This window comes from Apium graveolens, chromosome 1 (genome assembly GCF_009905375.1).
Source record: "Apium graveolens cultivar Ventura chromosome 1, ASM990537v1, whole genome shotgun sequence".
In the NCBI taxonomy this organism is placed as follows: Eukaryota; Viridiplantae; Streptophyta; class Magnoliopsida; order Apiales; family Apiaceae; genus Apium; species Apium graveolens.
In genome coordinates, this window is record NC_133647.1 from 96,415,507 (window position 1) to 96,438,542 (window position 23,036).

The window sequence follows — 23,036 nt, forward strand, 5'->3', positions numbered from 1 at the left end:
TGTAATTAAACAAGAATTTTCTGCACCTGGAACTCCACAACAAAATGGAGTTGTAGAAAGAAAGAACATGACAATTATTGAAGTTGCAAGAACTATGCTTGATGAAGCAAAGCTACCAACCTACTTTTGCTACACTCATAAACAAGCATTAAAAAACACCATATAAGATGGTGAAGAAAAAGAAGCAAAATCTGAAATACTTTCATGTATTTGGATGTAAGTGTTTTGTTCTTAAGACTCATCCTGAACAACTGTCAAAATTTGATCTAAAAGCTGATGAAGGAATTTTTGTTGGATATCCACTTTCCACAAAAGCTTTCAAAGTCTATAATTTAAGAACAAGGGTTGTCATGAAATCTATCAATGTAACGTAGATCCTCTCCATTATGACATGATTTTAATTGATCCAAATCAAAGTCAAATGGTCAAACTAGCAAAATTATTTTCAAGACTATTTATATAAAAGAGATATTCCATTATTCTGAAATATCAAAATTATATCTTTATGGAATATATATCTAAGGAAATATGATAAAATAAGAAATGTCAATACATGATATTATTTAGATCTCTATTGCAACATTAAGGCAACAAGCTCGAAAAAGGAATATATCAGAAATATTCTTTAGAAGTCTCGTGCAATATCAAAAACATTTTACTCTTTGCTCCAAAATATATTTTTACATCCATCAAAAGTAATTTTATTCCAAATTTATTAATATTCATGATTTAACTATTAATATCCATTTTTATAACCCATTACATGTATACTTGAAGTAATTTTCTCTAGTTTCGTAAAATCAATATTTCTCGGAAAAAATTATTAAAAAATGCTCAAAAAAATTTCCTACCATCCATATATATTTTATATATAAGGAAATATATTTTAATTATTTATTCAAATCAAAACTTTAGTCAAAAGATCCATATATTTAATTTCAAGACTAATGGTGTTTTTACTCGGAAGAAAAAACTGACATAATAGTTTTAATTTTAGATTAAATACTTCCACATACTAAAATGACTTAAAATTTGGTATGGATCATTTAAATGTTATTTTATATGCATGGTAAAAAATTCGTAACAGTTCGAGAATTTTTGTCCGGACACAATTTTCAAGGCAGTTGGTCCACACCTGACCACGTTTGACCTAGTTAACATTGACCAAGGTTGACCAAAACTTGCGGGACATCATTATATCATATTTAGGTAATTATCATATTTTTTATGATATTTATTTAAGATTTTTTAGGGTGGTCATAATTATTGGTGTTTAATTCTTAATTAAGTGATTAAACAATGATTAAAAGAAAAAGAAAATATATTATTATATTAATATATCAGCTGATTTTTTGAATCCATAAACTTGTTTGTCTCATATGGCAAGTTGCAAAGAAACATAACTAACACACTTTTCTTTCCATGTCATCAATCCATGTGACTTACATTATCCACCATCCATTTTCCTCAAATCTTCACCATTCAATCCACCCAACTTCTCCTATAAATAAACCCCCACCCCAACCCATTTTAACCAAGCTAAATAGCCATAAAATTGCTGGGATTTTTTCAAGAAGTATCTCTCTTCATTTCTTTCAAATTCTAAACACATATTTCTTCTCAAAAACCTTCCCTCTCTTAGATATATATACATATATACAAGGTTTTTGATATACAAGTTTAGCTTCACCCAACCAAGCTTGTTCCCACCAAGTGAGCTCGTCCACTACCACTCTCCGGCCTCCCGAAGGGCTGCCCAATTTCTAGCAAAGTGCCTCCGGCCGAACCTCCGGCGAATTTTCCCGGTGAACTTTTCCGAACATTTTCCAAAAGTGGTAATTTTTAGCTTCTTCTTTGAGTTTCTTTTATTTGAGCTTTATACTTAATTTCTCTACTTCATATCAAGCTCTAATACTAGATTTCTTATAAAGAAGCTTCTTAAAGAAAATAGAACAAAGATTCGAACTCGGAATTCGAATAAGTACTTGATCTTCAATAAGAACATATAAAGACGAAGATCTATATATTACAAGTACTTAAATCTCTATAACTCCTCACGTGTGAGATTTCATAAATCTCTATAACTCCTCACAAGTGAGATTCCATATTTGAAAAACCTCGCGAATTGGCCAATTACTAGCACTTTATTTATCTCGATCTTGGCCAACATATTTTGTGAATATAGAAATAATTACGAAAGGTATCGTATAATCCCCACTAACATCTTTAGTGTTCTGTGTGGTTATAAATCGATCAATAGTAAGCTTTGTAATTTTGTCAAATATCAAAGACGGAGTAAATTACATGAGTTGGCCAATTACTTGCACTTTATTTATCTTGATCTTGGCCAACGCATAGTTCGTGTATATAAAATCATTACGAAAAGTATTGTATAATCCCCACTAACATCTTCAGTGTTCCGTGGGATTATAAATCGATAAATAGTAAACTTCGTAATCATCCATCTTGTTAGGGCTAGAACACGCGTTAATATTCATGCAAGTATACGTGATCACAAGTAATATAGAATTAATTCTAGTTCATTCCCACAGGGACTGGTTTAAGTTAATTTTAATCAATGTACTTATGCAACAATGGTATGGTTATTATCCAATGCCAAGACGATTAACAAATTGAGGTTGTTTTAACTACACTTAAATAAGAGATTATACTAAAGAACATTAACTAAGAGAATAAATAGAGTTGAATACTATATGACACAAACATGGGATTCTAACTTCATTAAATACTTCATTCAATAGCCTTTTCATTTTTAACCTTAGCATGAAATAGTGATGACACTAATCAGATAACACGAAACTGATAAATGCCAACTTTCGTTGCACGATTACCATACTACCAGACATCCACAAAATAGATAGAAGCTGAATAGACACCAATTATATTGAGACCCTATATGTATATAGAATTTAACAACATAACAGTTGAATGTGCAAGTTATCTATCATAATTACATAGGGCAAGTAAGATGTTTAAAATTATCTACGAATAATGCAAAACAATACATAAACCTATGCTAGCATGGAAAGTTCTAAACCCCTAATTTCACTTTCGTGTCATTAGAGATTAACATGCTATCTTATAAGTTCGCGACGCTCATAAGACAAATAAGCACAACCAATACCAGGCTATCATACAATCACCACACACTAAGGTATCAAAACAATTAACTAAAGAAATTCATAATTAAATCCGCTAGAACCCCACGATAATGATTAGCCCATAATTGGACTCATCATCAACGTGGATTCCGATGCAAGCATGGTATAATAAACATAGTCTTTATACTTAATAAATAGTAAACCAAGTATGTTATACAAGAATATAGGTTCATAAATAAGAAAACTAGCATCCAAAGTTACAACTTAAAATAAAGAATCATAAGAATAAACTAGATCCTCTTCGCCTTGGTTGATTTGTGCTCTACGGTCTTCTAACGCCTTCTCCTTAAGCTCTGGAACGTCTTGTTATTAAAAATGATCATAAGTTATGCTTATATAGCAGCGCATGCAGAGTAGAAGTCTTTCGGATCAAAATCAGAGTAGAAACAGGATTCCTCGAATTCGACCCGGCGCGACCGCGCGCTTCACCGGCGCGAGCGCGCGCTTCACCGGCGCGAGCGCGCTGCACTTCTGTAATCCTGGCGCGGTCGCGGGCACAATACAATATTACCTATACTGATGAACTAACCTACAAACATTACAAGTCTATTATACAGGAATCACAATTAACTTAACTAATGCTACTCAAACTCCAGAATTGTCTACAACACCTTCTCTGCATCTAGATGTTGATGATCAGAATATAGGTGAGCATCAGGATATGGCTGTTGATCAGAACTTGGAAACAGATCAGCACTTAGAGGATGATGTTGAAGCCTCAATTGCTTCTCATACTGTTGTTTTATCAGAAGATGCCGATTCTATCAGTTCTGATGCTGCAAATGCTGATGATACTGGTGATGCTGCTATAAATGCAGATGCTGATGAAGCTGGTCCTTCAGGACATGCACCTCAACAAACTGTTCATAAATCTGAACTAGTTAAGAAGTTTGTAATTTTATTCAAAATTTATTAATATTCATGATTTAACTATTAATATCCATTTTTATAACCCATTACATGTATACTTGAAGTAATTTTCTCTAGTTTCATAAAATCAATATTTCTCGGAGAAAATTATTAAAAAATGCTCAAAAATATTTCCTACCATCCATATATATTTTATATATAAGGAAATATATTTTAATTATTTATTCAAATCAAAACTTTAGTCAAAAGATCCATATATTTAATTTCAAGACTAATGGTGTTTTTACTCAGAAGAAAAAACTGACATAACAGTTTTAATTTTAGATTAAATACTTCCACATACTAAAATGACTTGAAATTTGGTATGGATCATTTAAATGTTATTTTATATGCATGGTAAAAAATTCGTAACAGTTCGAGAATTTTTGTCCGGACACAATTTTCAAGGCAGTTGGTCCACACCTGACCACGTTTGACCTAGTTAACATTGACCAAGGTTGACCAAAACTTGCGGGACATCATTATATCATATTTAGGTAATTATCATATTTTTTATGATATTTATTTAAGATTTTTTAGGGTGGTCATAATTATTGGTGTTTAATTCTTAATTAAGTGATTAAACAATGATTAAAAGAAAAAGAAAATATATTATTATATTAATATATCAGCTGATTTTTTGAATCCATAAACTTGTTTGTCTCATATGGCAAGTTGCAAAGAAACATAACTAACACACTTTTCTTTCCATGTCATCAATCCATGTGACTTACATTATCCACCATCCATTTTCCTCAAATCTTCACCATTCAATCCACCCAACTTCTCCTATAAATAAACCCCCACCCCAACCCATTTTAACCAAGCTAAATAGCCATAAAATTGCTGGGATTTTTTCAAGAAGTATCTCTCTTCATTTCTTTCAAATTCTAAACACATATTTCTTCTCAAAAACCTTCCCTCTCTTAGATATATATACATATATACAAGGTTTTTGATATACAAGTTTAGCTTCACCCAACCAAGCTTGTTCCCACCAAGTGAGCTCGTCCACTACCACTCTCCGGCCTCCCGAAGGGCTGCCCAATTTCTAGCAAAGTGCCTCCGGCCGAACCTCCGGCGAATTTTCCCGGTGAACTTTTCCGAACATTTTCCAAAAGTGGTAATTTTTAGCTTCTTCTTTGAGTTTCTTTTATTTGAGCTTTATACTTAATTTCTCTACTTCATATCAAGCTCTAATACTAGATTTCTTATAAAGAAGCTTCTTAAAGAAAATAGAACAAAGATTCGAACTCGGAATTCGAATAAGTACTTGATCTTCAATAAGAACATATAAAGAAGAAGATCTATATATTACAAGTACTTAAATCTCTATAACTCCTCACGTGTGAGATTTCATAAATCTCTATAACTCCTCACAAGTGAGATTCCATATTTGAAAAACCTCGCGAATTGGCCAATTACTAGCACTTTATTTATCTCGATCTTGGCCAACATATTTTGTGAATATAGAAATAATTACGAAAGGTATCGTATAATCCCCACTAACATCTTTAGTGTTCTGTGTGGTTATAAATCGATCAATAGTAAGCTTTGTAATTTTGTCAAATACCAAAGACGGAGTAAATTACATGAGTTGGCCAATTACTTGCACTTTATTTATCTTGATCTTGGCCAACGCATAGTTCGTGTATATAAAATCATTACGAAAAGTATTGTATAATCCCCACTAACATCTTCAGTGTTCCGTGGGATTATAAATCGATAAATAGTAAACTTCGTAATCATCCATCTTGTTAGGGCTAGAACACGCGTTAATATTCATGCAAGTATACGTGATCACAAGTAATATAGAATTAATTCTAGTTCATTCCCACAGGGACTGGTTTAAGTTAATTTTAATCAATGTACTTATGCAACAATGGTATGGTTATTATCCAATGCCAAGACGATTAACAAATTGAGGTTGTTTTAACTACACTTAAATAAGAGATTATACTAAAGAACATTAACTAAGAGAATAAATAGAGTTGAATACTATATGACACAAACAGGGGATTCTAACTTCATTAAATACTTCATTCAATAGCCTTTTCATTTTTAACCTTAGCATGAAATAGTGATGACACTAATCAGATAACACGAAACTGATAAATGCCAACTTTCGTTGCACGATTACCATACTACCAGACATCCACAAAATAGATAGAAGCTGAATAGACACCAATTATATTGAGACCCTATATGTATATAGAATTTAACAACATAACAGTTGAATGTGTAAGTTATCTATCATAATTACATAGGGCAAGTAAGATGTTTAAAATTATCTACGAATAATGCAAAACAATACATAAACCTATGCTAGCATGGAAAGTTCTAAACCCCTAATTTCACTTTCGCGTCATTAGAGATTAACATGCTATCTTATAAGTTCGCGACGCTCATAAGACAAATAAGCACAACCAATACCAGGCTATCATACAATCACCACACACTAAGGTATCAAAACAATTAACTAAAGAAATTCATAATTAAATCCGCTAGAACCCCACGATAATGATTAGCCCATAATTGGACTCATCATCAACGTGGATTCCGATGCAAGCATGGTATAATAAACATAGTCTTTATACTTAATAAATAGTAAACCAAGTATGTTACACAAGAATATAGGTTCACAAATAAGAAAACTAGCATCCAAAGTTACAACTTAAAATAAAGAATCACAAGAATAAACTAGATCCTCTTCGCCTTTGTTAATTTGTGCTCTACGGTCTTCTTACGCCTTCTCCTTAAGCTCTGGAATGTCTTGTTATTAAAAATGATCATAAGTTATGCTTATATAGCAGCGCATGCAGAGTAGAAGTCTTTCGGATCAAAATCAGAGTAGAAACAGGATTCCTCGAATTCGACCCGGCGCGACCGCGCGCTTCACCGGCGCGACCGCGCGCTTCACCGGCGCGACCGCGCTGCACTTCTGTAATCCTGGCGCGGTCGCGGGCACGCTGACTCTCTTGAAAAATTATGCTTTTTATTTTCTTACTGGTTTGAGTTGGTCTTTTCACTAGCAATCTTCTTGACACCATCCTAACACCAAATTAGCATCAAATTAATGCCAATTCAAATGAGTTCCCGATATAATCCTGAAATGCAAAAGCACTACAAAACACATCAAAAACACAAATAACTTGAATACAAAACATCAAATCAAGCCTTTTTAGGACATAATAAGTGGACATAAATGCCACTTAACACACCCCCAAACTTGAACCGATGCTTATCCTCAAGCATAAACAGAGTCAAAGAACAAGAAATAAAAATGCATGAATGCAAACTAATATGAATGCAACGATCCCCATAGAATAACTAAACCAATCAACAAGCAACATCTCGACAAATGCAGTTATTCGCACAAAGATCAATCAAATCCCACTAATCAACTTACAAGCAAGAAATGTGCGTGTGTGCAAATGCTTACAGATATACTATCACAACTAGATCAATGATTATGAGTTACTACTCATCAAAGCAATCACAGGGTTATAAATAGAATAAAAGCTAAACTCAAAATAACTTATAACACTTCAATTCTTATATCGGAGCTTTACATGGATTAATGCTTGTATTCACAACACATAAACACACCAATATGCTTATTTGACTGTGCAATGAGTGAGGTACACAAAAGACTCATACAATAATACCCATGTCGCGTGCGTTAGCTTAGTGAATCCTAGACTATACGAGCCTTAGGTCACTAGGCACAAAGTCCCCTAAGAACTTAATAACTCGAGTACTAAAGAGCCCACTCGTGATCAATTTTGCATAACACATTTTTTTTCTTTTCTATTTTTTCTTTTTTCACAAATTTCTGAACGAGTGTGTTTCGCTCCATCTCGTTCAACCCTAGACTACTCATATAAAATGAGCCGGCTACTAGCCATTTGACACCTAGCCACAACAACTAGCAATGAAATCCAAAAAAAAAAATTTACTCCAACTTTTAAATATCTATGTTATTCTAGCATTAAGAGAATATCCTAAATTCTAAATATAAACAAGTGATTAAACCTCGACAAACAAATAAACCATGACCAAGATCTAGCCCTCAAACAACCTATAAGACTTAGTGAAATACAATGGTCTCTAGCATGCAAATCAACTCGATAGGACTTAACATCACTAAACACGACATCACTACACTAGCATCAATATCACGAATCAATCGGAAAAAATCATCTAAGGGATCATGTTATAATGCAAATGCATGAAACTATATGAACAAACCATCATCCAAAATAATGGAAAAATAAATAAAAAAAACTACTACATGGTAAATATGCAACTATATGAACTAAACTAGCATGAATATGCAAACTATATGAGACTCACACAAAACACATAATCCTTAACTACTACCCCCAAACTTAAAATATTCACTGTCCTCGGTGAAGGTAATAGCAAGGATTCAGTCATACCTACTTAGAATCAGAGTCATCACCCTCAAGGGGTGGAGTGTCAGGAGTGTATGGAGGCGGATATATAGAATCATCACCGAATACTGGCCACTGGATGTCAACTCATGTGGCTCTGAATGTAGTTCCCAATGCCTGGGTAAGGTCCTGTGTAAAGCGACTATGGATGTCGTGCATCACATCCATCCTCCTCAACAAGCGCCTATACTGTGATGAACTCATCCCAGCACTTCCATGTGCTTCCTCCTGCTGCTGCTGCGATCCCGAAGGACCGACCTCTCTTAACTCAGCACTCCAAGCTGCTCTGCTCGCCTGCGTCGTGCCACCAACATATTCCTGAGGAGTTGGCCTTCCACCTAGCAGATGGTCATAAGAATATCCAAGCCCCTTAGGATCGGGCTTCCCACCATATCACTCCTGCATATTCAACAGCGTCGAACTATCAATCGGGGCACTCGGGAGCTGCAGCTGCTCATGTGCGGGCCAACGAACGCCAACCGCCATTGTAATATCCCGTAATTTTTAGAATAATAATAATAGGATATTAGAAGAAAAGGGATTAAAATTTTATAAGATTAAGATTTAAAATTGAATTAGAGTAATGGGCCTAGAATTTGGATTGGATTCTAATATGGATAACTTGTAGGTTAAGAAATAGGGTTTTGTATCATTATAAATACACCATATTCATATTCCTCATTTTTATCATTAAAATTCGTAGGGCTTTTCTATACAAAACTCAGAAATCTTGTAAAATTCGTAGAAAATTCATCGTAAGTCAGAATTCAGTGATCCTGGACTTTTTAGAAAGGTCTTTTCGTTCTATACAACTTTCGTGTTTCGTGTTGTCCAAGATAATGTCATTTAGAATGTCAAAAAGGCTATATTCAGATATAACCAGGCTTTGAGGTAAGTACTTTTTGACTTACTTTTATTTTCGAAAAAGTTTTGATACTCTGATTTTTGAATTCCGTATAAGATATAAGAATTCTATTTCGAACTGTATAAGAAATAAGATACGAGAATCTTTTGAAACCCAGTCTCTACGTGTTCGAACCCATTCGTAATTTACGCTATAGTTCCGGAACTAGCCTTAGATATCCTTATTAGGCACATAAGTGTGCAACTTTAGATCCCTATTAAGGGCGCGTAATTATTGAACTTTAGATGCCGACTACTGGAAAAGTGTGGTAGAATAAGAATAAGAATTAGATGCCAGCTACTGGAAAAGTGTGGCCGTAGATCAAGAATGTGGTATTTATAAGAATTATCATTTCATTCTGTTTTATTCAGTCATTATCTGTTATAAAATCTGCTCTTTTCTGTTTTAGATTCTGTTTTTAAAATATAAAACTTTGGGATAGATCTATTTTTAGAAAATATTTTACAAAATTATTATTGTTTTGAGAAAAATTGTTTTATTAAAACACCCATTGTTTTTCTGTTCAAGAGTTAGTCAATTTGTACTTGCTGAGCTGTGTAACTCATCCCTTTTCTCTATCTCAGTTTGGTAAGATCTGGATTTGAATAAGGATGTGAACTTCATGGATTTTCATGCTATTTGGTTTGAATAAGACTTTCGTACCATAAGAACAAATTTGATTATCTGTTAGACATTTATTTATCAAATTTGTGGAGCTGCGTCTCCGATTTTATGGTTTTTATGATTTTGATTATTGAGTTTGACCGCTGCTTTGACTCTTTTGGTTATTTTTGAAATATCGAAATAAGAATCTATTTTTATTTTAGTTTTGATTTAGAATTAATAGTCCGGCAGTGCGGCTTATTGCAGTTGGTATCCAGAGCAGGCTGTCCTTCAGAATGTGTTAGGTATGGGCCTAGTACATTCCTTAGGATTCGATCTTGTGTTCCATAGATTAACCTTTGATAGATCAAGGGGTAGATGTGTCACGAACTTTAGGATTGTTGTGAATTTGGGGACCAAATTCTTTTTCAGGAGGTAGTATGTAATATCCCGTAATTTTTAGAATAATAATAAAAAGATATTAGAAGAAAAGGGATTAAAATTTGATAAATATTAAGATTTAAAATTGAATTAGAGTAATGGACCTAGAATTTGGATCGGATTCTAATATGGATAACTTGTAGGTTAAGAAATAGGGTTTTGTATCATTATAAATATACCATATCCGTACTTCTCATTTTTATCATTAAAACTCGTAGGGCTTTTCTATACAAACATCAGCAATCTTGTAAAATTCGTAAAAAATTCATCGTAAGTCGAAATTCAGTGATCCTGGACGTTTTGGAAAGGTATTTTCGTTCTTTACAACTTTTGTGTTTCGTGTTTTACAAGATAATATCTTTTATAGGGTTAAAAAGGCTATATTCAGATCTGACCAGGCTTTGAGGTAAGTACTTTTTGACTTACTTTTATTTTCGGAAAAGTTTTAATGCTCTGATTTTCGAATTTCGTATAAGATATAAGAATTCTGTTTCGAACTGTATAAGAAATAAGATACGAGAATCTTTTGAAACTCGGTCTCTACGTTTTCGAACCCATTCATAATTTACGCTATAGTTCCAGAACTAGCCTTAGATACCCTTATTAGGCGCACACGTGTGCAATTTTAGATACCTATTAAGGGCGCGTAATTATTAAACTTTAGATGCCGACCACTGGCAAAGTGTGGTATAAAGAATAAGAATAAGAATTAGATGTCGGGTACTGGCAAAGTATTATCGTAGATTAAGACTGTGGTATTTATAAGAATTATCATTTTATTCTGTTTTATTTTGTCATGATCTGTTGTAAAATCTGCTCTATTCTGTTTTAAATTCTGAATTTTTAAAATATAAAACTTTGGGTTGGATCTATTTTTAGAAAATATTTTACAAAATTATTATTGTTTTTGAGAAAAATTGTTTTATTAAAACACCCATTGTTTTTTTTGTTTAAGAGTTGGTCAATTTGTACTTGCTGAGCTGTGTAGCTCATTCTTTTTTCCTATCTCAGGTTGGTAAGCTCTGGATTTGGATAAGGATGTGAACTTCGTGAATTTTTGTGCTATTTGGTTTGAATAAGATTTTCATACCATAAGAATGAATTTGATTATATGTTAGACATTTATTTATCGAATTTGTGGAGCTGCGTCTCCGGTTTTATGGTTTTTATGATTTTGATTATTGATTTGACCGCTGCTTTGACTCTTTTGGTTATTTTTGAATTATCGAAATAAGAATCAATTTTTATTTTTGTTTTGATTTAGAATGAATAGTCCAGAAGTGTGGGCTATTACAACCACACACAACTTCGTCACAATAAACGCATAGGGTATAGAACCCGTAGTACTCCCTCGAAGAAACCTCAAAAATCCCTGTTGGATAACCATCCCAAGATCCACATAGTCTCCCTGAAGAATCCCCCACAACAGACGTGCACGCACCATAGTAACATCATGGACGTGAGAAGATGGCATGATGTTCGTACAAATAAAAGAATTCCATGCACGTGCAAACCTGTTCATGCACGAGGCAGGAAACGTGGCATACTCGTTCGTGCCCTTCTTGAACTTCCAATGAGTCTCAGGCATACACAAGGTAGCAACAATCAAATCTAAGTTAAACTCCTCCGGCATCTTCTCATTCCAATTCTCCTGCTCTGGCCTCCTATCGGGCTGCTCAATCGCCCTACGAATAGCCTCAGCACTATACTCCACAGCCATCCCCCTAACCACCATGAAACCGTTCTTCTCCGCCTTAGCATTCGTGTAGAACTCATGCACCACACTCATGGGCACAACAACGGGTGTCTCACAAAAAGCAACTCAACCCATCTCCAAGATCATCTCCAACAACTTACCATCTTTCCCCGATGGCAGAAAACCACGCTCCTTGGCTATAGGCTTCGAAAGCAGCCTCGCATACTCCGCCTCAGCCTCGGGAGTTTAAAACCTAGGCCTCACACCACCCGCACTCGAAGAATCAGTGATGTTGCTGTTAACTTGGGTTCGTTGTCTTTTTGGTGCCATTGAGATTGAATAAGATTGAGAGAATCGAAGTTTATAAAAGAGATTTGTGTGTTTGAGAGTTTGAGAATTGATGGAGGAGTTGTATAAATATATATATAGGAGATTGGGAGAGAATTAGTTATGGAAAAGAAGTGGGAATTGATTATGGGAATGATGGGAATAATGGGTATGATTTGTAGAGGGAAATATGGGATATGGGAGAGTAAAATTCGGGTATGAATTGATTTTGCCTTCACATTCCCGAATTTTTGTTTTTTTTCAGAACTAGGGACCTAGCGCGGGCGCGCCGTGCTTCTGCAAATCCAGCGCGGCCGCCCCGCTTCACAGTGCGGGCGCGCCGTGCTATTGTAATTAGCACTAAATTTTTCTGTTTTACTGATTTTTTGTGTTTTTTATCTTTTTTCATTCTTCCTCTATCTACTAATGTACAATAAACTTGGGTTACCTTCCAATAAGCGCTTGGTTTACATCGTTAGTTTGACGTAGATTCTCGAAATCAAGTAGACAAATAAACGGCACTAACCACCTCACGGTTAGCCGTATCCGCATAGTAGTGCTTCAACCTCTGTCCATTCACCTAGAACGCTTGGCCTGGATCATTCTCAAAAATCTTCACATCTCCATGCGGAAATACATGTTTGATTATGAAAGGCCCGGACCACCTCGACTTTAATTTTCCAGGAAAAAGACGGAGACGAGAATTGAATAAAAGAACTTGCTGCCTCGGCACAAATGATTTAAGCACCAGACCCCTATCGTGCTACCTCTTGACTTTCTCCTTATACATTTTGTTGTTTTCATACGCTTGAAGTCGAAATTCGTCGAGTTCATTCAATTGAAGCATTCTTTTCTTACCAGCTGCATCCAAATCAGGGTTCAACTTCTTCAAAGCCCAATATGCTTTATGCTCGAGCTCCACAGGTAAATGACACTCCTTACCATAAACCAACTGAAATGGCAACATACCTAACGGAGTCTTGTATGCTGTTCTATATGCCCAAATAACTTTATCAAGCTTCAAAGAACAATCCTTCCTTGATGGACATACAACTTTCTCTAGAATACGCTTGATCTCTCTGTTAGACATATCAGATTGACCATTAGTATGAGGATGGTAGGCTTTAGCAATGCGATGATTCACATTATACCTTTGCAATATAGTAGTGAACTTGCGATTGCAAAAATGCGATCCCCCGTCACTGATTATGACTCTTCGAGTCCCAAATCGTGTGAATATCTGCTTATGAAGAAAATTAACCACTACATTCGCATCATTTATCGGCAAAGCCTTGACTTGAACCCATTTCGAGACATAATCAACTACCAACAAGATATACTGATTATTGCAAGATGAGACAAACGGCCGCATAAAGTCGATTCCCCAAACATCAAAGACTTCAACCTCAAGAAGCACATTAAGAGGCATCCCATCCCTCTTGGACATATTACCGACACGCTGGCATGGATCACACACTTCAAAACAAAGTGATGCACATCCTTAAATAATGTAGACCAGAAGAATCCCGCTTGAAGGACACGAGCTGTTGTCTTCTCTCCACCATAGTGGCCTCCATAAACAGTCAAATGGCAATCTCGTAAGATCCCCCCCATTTTGTTTTACATAATACATATCCTGATGATTTGGTTAGCTCCTTGCCTAAACAGATATGGTTCATCCCACATGTACCACTTCACCTCATGAAGAAACTTCTTTCTTTGAGCATAAGATAAATCTGGAGGCATGATATTACTTACAAGGTAGATCACAATGTTTGAAAACCATGGTTCTTCTTCTTGTACACCAAACAGCTGCTCATCGGGAAAAGACTCATTTATCAATGTCTTATCTTGTGAAGTTACACTTGGTTCTTCCAAATGTGAGAGATGATCAGCAACTTGATTCTCAGTACCCTTCTTGTCCTTGATCTTTAATTCAAATTCCTGAAGAAAAAGAACCCATCTAATCAATCTAGGCTTCAAATCCTTCTTCGAGATGAGATATCGAATCGCAGCGTAATCAGTGAAAACTGTCACCTTCGTCCCAAGAAAATAAGATTGAAACTTCTCAAAACCGTAGACAATGGCCACAAGTTCTTTCCCACTAGTAGTATAATTCAGTTGAGCACCATTGAGGGTCTTCCTAGCATAGTAGACCACATGAAATATGTTGTTATTTCTCTGCCCAAGAACTGCTCCAACTGTATAGTCACTTGCATCGCACATCATCTCAAAAGGCTCACTCCAATCTGGTGCAGTTATGACAGGTGCCGTGATAAAACTCTTCTTTAAGAACTCAAAAGCATTTAGGCACTCGTCATTCAACTTGAATGGATCATCCTTCTCTAAAAGATTGCACAGGGGTTTAGAAATTTTAGAGAAGTCCTTGATGAACCGCCTATAGAAACCCGCATGACCAAGAAAGCTGCGAACTCCCTTAACAGAAATTGGTGGAGAAAGATTTTTAATGACCCCCACCTTGGCTTTATCCACCTCGAGACCCTTACTAGAGACCTTGTGCCCAAGAATAATGCCCTGTCGCACCATAAAGTGACATTTCTCCCAGTTGAGAACTAGATTGGTCTCAACACACCTTTTAAGAACTGCCTCGAGATTCTGCAAACACTCATCAAAAGAATCACCAAACACAGAGAAATCGTCCATAAACACCTCCACATTCTGACCAATTATGTCAGAGAAGATAGCCATTATGCATCTCTGAAATGTGGCAGGTGCTCCGCACAAACCAAAAGAAACTCTTATGAAAGCGAAAGTACCAAATGGATAAGTGAAAGTAGTATTTTCCTGATCTTCTCGAGCAATGCAAATCTGGTTATAGCCCGAATAGCCATCCAGGAGACAGTAGTACTCGTGCCCAGCCAATCTGTCAAGCATCAGATCAATAAAAGGCAGAGGAAAGTGGTCCTTTCTCGTGGCCTTATTCAGCTTTATGTAGTCCATGCAGACTCTCCACCCCGTGACTGTTCGAGTAGGAATGAGCTCATTCTTCTCATTAGCTACGACCGTGATACCTCCTTTCTTCGGCACACACTGAACTGGACTCACCCAAAAACTGTCATAAATATGATAGATGATCCCTGCATCCAGCCATTTGAAAATTTCCTTCTTCAAAACTTCTTTCATGATTGGATTAAGCCTTCTTTGTTACTCAATAGTAGACTTGCTACCTTCCTCTAACAGAATTTTATGCATGCAATAAGAAGGGCTGATTCCCTTAATATATGCTATAGTCCATCTAATTTCCGATTTGAACTCTCTCATAATTCTTAAGAGTTTTTCCACATCACTACCTGAAAGGTCAGATGCAATAATCACAGGAAAAGTAGATGCATCACCTAAAAAAGCATACCTTAAGTGTTCAGGAAATGGTTTAAGCTCAAGGGTAGGAGCTTCCTCAAAAGATGGCTTGAGGCGCTTTGGATTTTTTTCAGCTCCTCTATTCCAAGAGATTCAAAAGGCATATCCATCTTCCCCTTCCAGGGAGAAGCATTCAGATATTGCAACTTCTCATCACCTTCATCATCTTCACTATCTCAATTCCCCAAAAAGGCCTTTTCTAAGGCATCGGACCTTAACAATTGATCAAGTTCTGAAGTAGCCACATAATCGACCAACTCAACTTTTAAGCACTCCTCATTTTCCGTAGGGAATTTCATGGCATTGAACACACTGAAAATTACATCCTGATCCAGAACTCGCATGGTGAGCTAACCCTTCTGCACATCGATCAAGGTTCGGCCCGTAGCCAAGAATGGTCTTCCCAAAATTATGGGAATCTTCTTATCCTCCTTGAAATCAAGAATTACAAAATTGGCAGGAAAGATGAGTTTGTCCACCTTGACCAAGACATCCTCCACAATGCCTCGTGGATATGTAATAGAACGATCGGCTAACTGCAAGGTCATATAAGTCGGCTTTGGATCAGGTAAGTCCAACTTCTTGAAGATTGACAAGGGAATTAGATTAATGCTAGCTCCCAAGTCAGATAATCATTTATCAAATGACACTTTTTCAATGGTACAAGGAATAGTGAAGCTTCTAGGATCTTTAAACTTCGGAGGAAACTTCGGTTGCAGCACAGCACTGCATTACTCCGTGAGAGCAATGGTCTCTAAGTCATCAAGCTTCACTTTCCGAGAAAGAATACCTTTCATAAACTTTGTGTAACTAGGCATCTGTTCAAGAGCTTCAGCGAAAGGTATGTTGATATGAAGTTTCTTGAACACCTCCAGAAACTTCTTAAACTACTTATCCAACCTTTTCTTCTACAGCCTCTTAGGAAAATGAGGTGGAGGATAGATCTGTTTCTTCCCTTTATTACCCTCGGGCGGAGTGTGTTCAACAATAGTCTTCCTTGGTTCCACATCAGCTTCCTTCTGTACTTCTTCTTCAGCCACAACTTCTTCATCCGAAACTTGAGTGTGTTCGGGATTCGCAACCTTCCCAGACCTCAATGTAATTGCCTTTACCTGCTCCTTAGCTTGCCTCTTTCCTGGCACTTCAGTGTCACTAGGGAGTGTACCAGATTGACTATTTAGCAAGGCATTGTCAATTTGTCCAATTTGATTTTGCAAGTTTTTGATAGAAACCGCTTGGCTCCTGCACATGAGCCTCAACTCCTCCAATTCAGATTTTTTATTAGATTGCTGCAGCTGGAGTTGTTGCCTTGGTACGTATTGTGGTTGCTGAAAACCAGGAGGGTTGTACTGCTTTGCTGGATACTGCTGATAAGAATATTGAACCGCATTTTGAGAATTGCTCCAACTGAAGTTAGGATGATTGCGGTTGTTGGGATGATAGGTGGCTGGCACAGGATGCTGCGACCTTCGAAAGTTGCTCACGAACTGAGCTGATTCACTAGAAATAGCACACTGGTCAGTCTCATGCGCACCAACACAAAGCTAATAGACACTCTGATTAACTCCATAGTTAGCCAAAGAATCCACCTTCATCGTCAACGCTTTAAGCAAGGCAGCTATAACAGTAGGTGCATCTAACTCCGGAATTCCTGCTACCTTGCCTTGAATTAATCTCTGAGAGGGATTCTGGTATTCATTAGCAGCCATCAGTTCAATCAATTCATAAGCTTCATCATAGCTTTTAGCCCACAAGGCTCCTCCTGATGCTAAATCAAGCATGGGTCTAAAAGTAGCACCCAAACCATTATAGAAGCAATTAATGATCATCCAGTCAGCCATACCATGATGGAGGCACTTCCTAAGCATTTTATTATAGCGATCCCAAGCCTCATATAAAGATTCTCCAGATTGCTGAGTAAATTGAGTAAGTGTGTTTCTGATTGACGCAGTGTTCGCCATAGGAAAGAATTTAGTTAAGAACTTTTGAGCAAGATCCTCCCATTTGGTGATAGACCCTGGTGGTAGAGAATGTAACCAGCACTTAGCTTTATCCCGCAGAGAGAATGGGTAAAGCCTCAACTTAATAGCATCTTCAGAAACTCCATTAAACTTGAAAGTGTCGTAGATCTCGATAAAATCTCTGATGTGCATGTTGGGGTCTTCTGTCGGATAACCCCCAAACTGAACTTAGTTTTGTATCATCTGAATCATACTCGACTTGATCTCAAAGGTATTAGCCGAGATGGCTGGTCGAACAATGCTAGACCGAATATCATTAATCTTTGGTTGAGAGTAATCCATCAAAGCCTTTAGATTCGCTTCTGCTTCTCCCATTGCAATAACCGCCTCTTCTTCAACTTTCTCCTCGACAAGAACTTCCTCGAAAACTTCCTTAGCAACTACAACTTCTTCCTCAGCTTGATACAAGGTTCTCTTACGTGACCGAGAACGCGTATGCATACATGCTCGCTAGAGTACTTGAAACACGACAAGGAAATAAATAAGTAACAATGTCCGAGTCAATGAACTTTAACGACCACTGATGACAAACACATAAAATAAAAATTAACACCGAGTCCCCGGCAGCAGCGCCAAAAACTTGTTAGGGCTAGAACGCGCGCTAATATTCACGCAAGTATACGTGATTGCAAGTAATATAAAATTAATTATAGTTCATTCCCAAAGGGACTGGTTTAAGTTAATTTTAATCAATGTACTTAAGCAACAATGGTATGGTTATTATCCAATGCTAAGACGATTAACAAATTGAGGTTGTTTTAACTACGCTTAACTAAGAGATTATACTAAAGAACATTAACTAAGAGAATAAATAGAGTTGAATACTATATGACACAAACATGGGATTCTAACTTCATTAATTACTTCATTCAATAGCCTTTTCATTTTTAACCTTAGCATGCAATGATGATGACACTAATCAGATAACACGAAACTGATAAACGCCAACTTTCGTTGCACGATTACCATACTAGCAGACATCCACAAAAGAGATAGAAGCTGAATAGACACCAATTATATTGAGACCCTATATGTCTATAGAATTTGACAACATAACGGTTGAATATGCAAGTTATCAATTATGATTACATAAGCAAGTAAGATGGTTAAAATTACCTACGAATCATGCATAACAATACATGAACCTATGCTAGCATGGCAAGTTCTAAGTTCACTTTCACTTCATTAGAGATTAACACGCTATCTTATAAGTTCGCGACACTCATGTAACACCCCCGAAATCCGGGGTCGGGGATTCGGGTTGTCACGAGTTCTATTTCCCTTATCAGTACTTAATCTTAACAGTCAACCAACTGCCGAGTACTGTGACCCCACAATATACACACACACACCCCACAAGTTATAGTCTCAGAGATGAATACCAAAATAACACAAGTCATTTTATTCCACAATTATAAACCGTTACACCTTAAAAGGGTTTCTGAATAATTTACATATTCCTTGCCATTATTACAATTCATATTATACATAAGTCTGGTTCATCAATAGTTGAAAACCTAGCCTATTGGTAGCTCCTACCTCAGCTACGGCGGTATCAACGCTTCCAGAAAACTGCGGAACGTTTCCTAACCGCTTGCGAATTGGAAGCTTGGTCATGTTCATCTTTTCTATCTGTTATTGTGTGATGAAAGAAGAAAGCAAGGGTGAGCAACAAGCCCACCGAAATAATATGTATAATAATTAACAATATATGAACATTCTCATAGTACTCATGAACCATTTACTAATACTAGAACCATTATCTATGTACTTTTAAAAATTTTCTCTACTGATCTTTAAAGGTTGTTGCTACCTTGATCCTTTCCAATTCATACTGTCAAAACTTATGCTGTCCCTATTAAGGGTGGAATGCCAACCTTTATGCATTCCCCTAGGATTCACCTCAAGTTATCAAAGTTATATCCTTAATTCCACCTTTAAAAAGGTACTTACATCCTTCCATGGATAAATCAAGTCATATATCCTTGATAGATTATCTTATTCAATCATTCCCACCCAGATAGTCTATACCAATTTCACAATAGCATCCTTATTCAAACTGAGGTCAACACATATGGCCTTCAAAAGATAACAATGGTTACCCGCTTTTCTTTCCTAAATTGGGTAATGATAACATGGATGTTCTGGAAGATATTGGTCGTATTCAACGTGAACATCTTCTTAATAAATCCTCATTTCCTTTTTGTTGTTTATCTCAACAGTCATCTCAATATTGGGATGTCTTTCATACCCGGCGTCTCCCTTTCTGGGTATCATGCCACCGGTCTTACACTTCACATTCTTGAAGGTCACTTCCTTCATCCAATTTTCCTAATTTCCTACTTTCTTGTCTCCTCAGTCTATCCGCGTCTCATTATTTATCCTTTGAACTATCTTAAGGTTTCCTCGAATTCTCCCAACTTAAAGGGGGTACAATATGTACATCTCTTATGCCTTCAATCATCAACTTTAACTCATAGTGAATCATCCTCATCCTGACGATCACATACTTTTCTATTTCTATTACTATGATTCTTTAGGGTTTCCTCATACCCAACTCTCTTATCATTCCTCAAACTCTATTGCCTTTATATTCCTTTCCACTTCATTTTCTTTTTATTTTCCTTTCTCTTACAATCATTTCACGAACCCACTAATTATTTACCTCAAACATCACGTCGTTCTGGGATTCTTGTCCTCTGAACGAATCTTTACAATTTTTACAATCTTAGATTCATAATTCATCATATTCGTCCGCCTTTGTTCTGGATCTTAAAGCTTTTACACTATCTCCATAACCTTGGGATTTACTTTCTCGAAAACAATTGACTGAACTTTAATCAGTTTATCATAACCTCTTGCTCCGTGCCTTTCTTGGTCTTTCACCAGCGGGTGGTCTCTCTCTTAGGAGGGTAAGTGACAAAAACAGTCTTTTGTGATTCGTCAATCATTTAGAATCTTAAATGATTCCTCTATTTCCTTTAGCCAGGCTCTTGCCTCGACTGGGTCAGCTATTTCCTTGGAACTCTGAGAGCTTAGCGACTTAAAGGTCCTGAAAGAATTTCATACCACATTGTTTCCTCAAGGTGGCGGTAGGGGTAAAAGTATAAGTTTTATTTTAGGCAGGTCCATGGATTGCCCAATATGAGTACCATCCTGGTTCTTCCTATCTTGCTCGACTTCTGTTTTCTCAGTCTAAATGTTTCTTCCTACTCCCCATAATTGGGGTCATCTTTTAATTTAAAATCCTCATTTTCCACTTCATTATATTCCGGGTTCCTTATATCTTAAATGCGACCTCCCTGATTATCACATTCAAGGTTTGCCTCTAATCTTATTCGTCGTGGGGGCATATTGCTTGGAAAAATTTTGAGAATCTCTGGATATTTTTCTTACTTACTTTGCTTATGTCCTTCCCTCGTTCAGTCCTTGCATGATTGCAAATTATGAATTCTCAAGTTCTATAGACTTCATGACACTCTCTTAAGTGTTAATAGTGCAATTAACAATATGAACTTATCAGAAACAAACTGATCGGAACTGAAATTAACGAATATATACATAACCATTTGTTCGAGGGTACGACAACTGAACACATTAAAGAGAATTACATCATTTGATCTGATCACTTTTATCCCAAAAGTACTACCATAGATAATCATCTAGTCATTAAAACTAATCATTCATAACTTAGGCTAATCCTCCAAAAGCGGTGCTACATGAAATCCTTGTCAGATTGCTTAGACTCTGCACACTAATATGGATCAAGAAATGCGGGCACACACGACATCCCTAACCTACTCCATTAAAGCGGTGATGAGGTCTAAGATAGTTGCAAGTAGAGTTGGATCAATCTGACCCTCAAGATGGCCTCTAGCTGTAACACGGGTGGTAGCCTCAATCCTTTCCATGCTATAAGCTAGTCCTGCCGGAAGTACCCCGCCCTCAATCCTCGGTGCAGTAAGTCGATCCCACAGATCACTCCTAACATTACGGGCCTTAGACAGGCCACCCAAAGTCATATAATAATCGGCGATAAGAGAAGCCTGAGTGGTGGCATCTAGCAGTCCATGGGGTGCAGGTGGTGCAGACCCAGGAGATCCAAATGGATAACCAAGCACGGTATCAGGTGACAATGGTGCAGGAGATAAAGGTGGCATTTCCTCAGTAGGTGCTGGGCTCTGTACAGGGGAGGGAATAGGAATTGGTGGAACCTCATGGATGTCTACAGGAACCTCTGGAAGAGGGTCTAATACTGGTATAATTGGTGTCTTGGAAGGCCCCACTCCTTCTGCCCTCATTATCCTTTGTGCCCTTGGTAACTCTTCATCCTCTAGTGCCACCCTCGCGGCCATTCTAGCTCTGGTAGTCGCCCTGAGTACGGTCATCAATTCCTCAGCGGTCCTCTCTTCATTCTCGTCAGGATCCTCCACGAGATCCTCCTCAGCAACAATCCCTTCTGGGATAACATCCTCAATCACAACATTCTCAATATAAATCTCATCCGGTCCCTCGTTAGGGTACTCTATTGGATTCACCATTTGATCTCCAATATATAATAAAACATCCTCATGCTGATGCTCCTGAACCTCAGGGTTCGGTGGCCCACTGCCCTATACGAGAACGAACTATGTTACTACCACGATATTTATAAGGGTTCCCATAAGGGTTTTAACTGTCAGTACTATATTAGGTAGCCCGACTATGAACTTGGCAAGAGTTTTTATTATCTTAGTGAACTTATTATCATAACACCACATCATCTCTGAGGTTTATAATGCTTGGCTCTAATACCACTTTTGTAACACCCCCCAAATCCGGGGTCGGGGATTCGGGTTGTCACGAGTTCCATTTCCCTTATCAATACTTAATCTTAACAGTCAACCAACTGCCGAGTACTGTGACCCCATAGTACACACACACACACCACAAGTTATAGTCTCAAAGATGAATACCAAAATAACACAAGTCATTTTATTCCACAATTATAAACCGTTACACCTTAAAAGGGTTTCTGAATAATTTACATATTCCTTGCCATTATTACAATTCATATTATACATAAGTCTGGTTCATCAATAGTTAAAAACCTAGCCTATTGGTAGCTCCTACCTCAGC

At 36.9% G+C, this 23,036-nt stretch overlaps 1 non-coding gene across 1 annotated transcript; it reads left to right on the forward strand.

The window, feature by feature from the left end:
- Window positions 1-17,736: 17,736 nt before the first annotated feature.
- LOC141679821 (small nucleolar RNA R71) lies at window positions 17,737-17,843 on the forward strand. The gene has a single exon (XR_012558190.1). It is a non-coding gene; the product is annotated as a small nucleolar RNA R71 (small nucleolar RNA).
- Window positions 17,844-23,036: the final 5,193 nt, after the last annotated feature.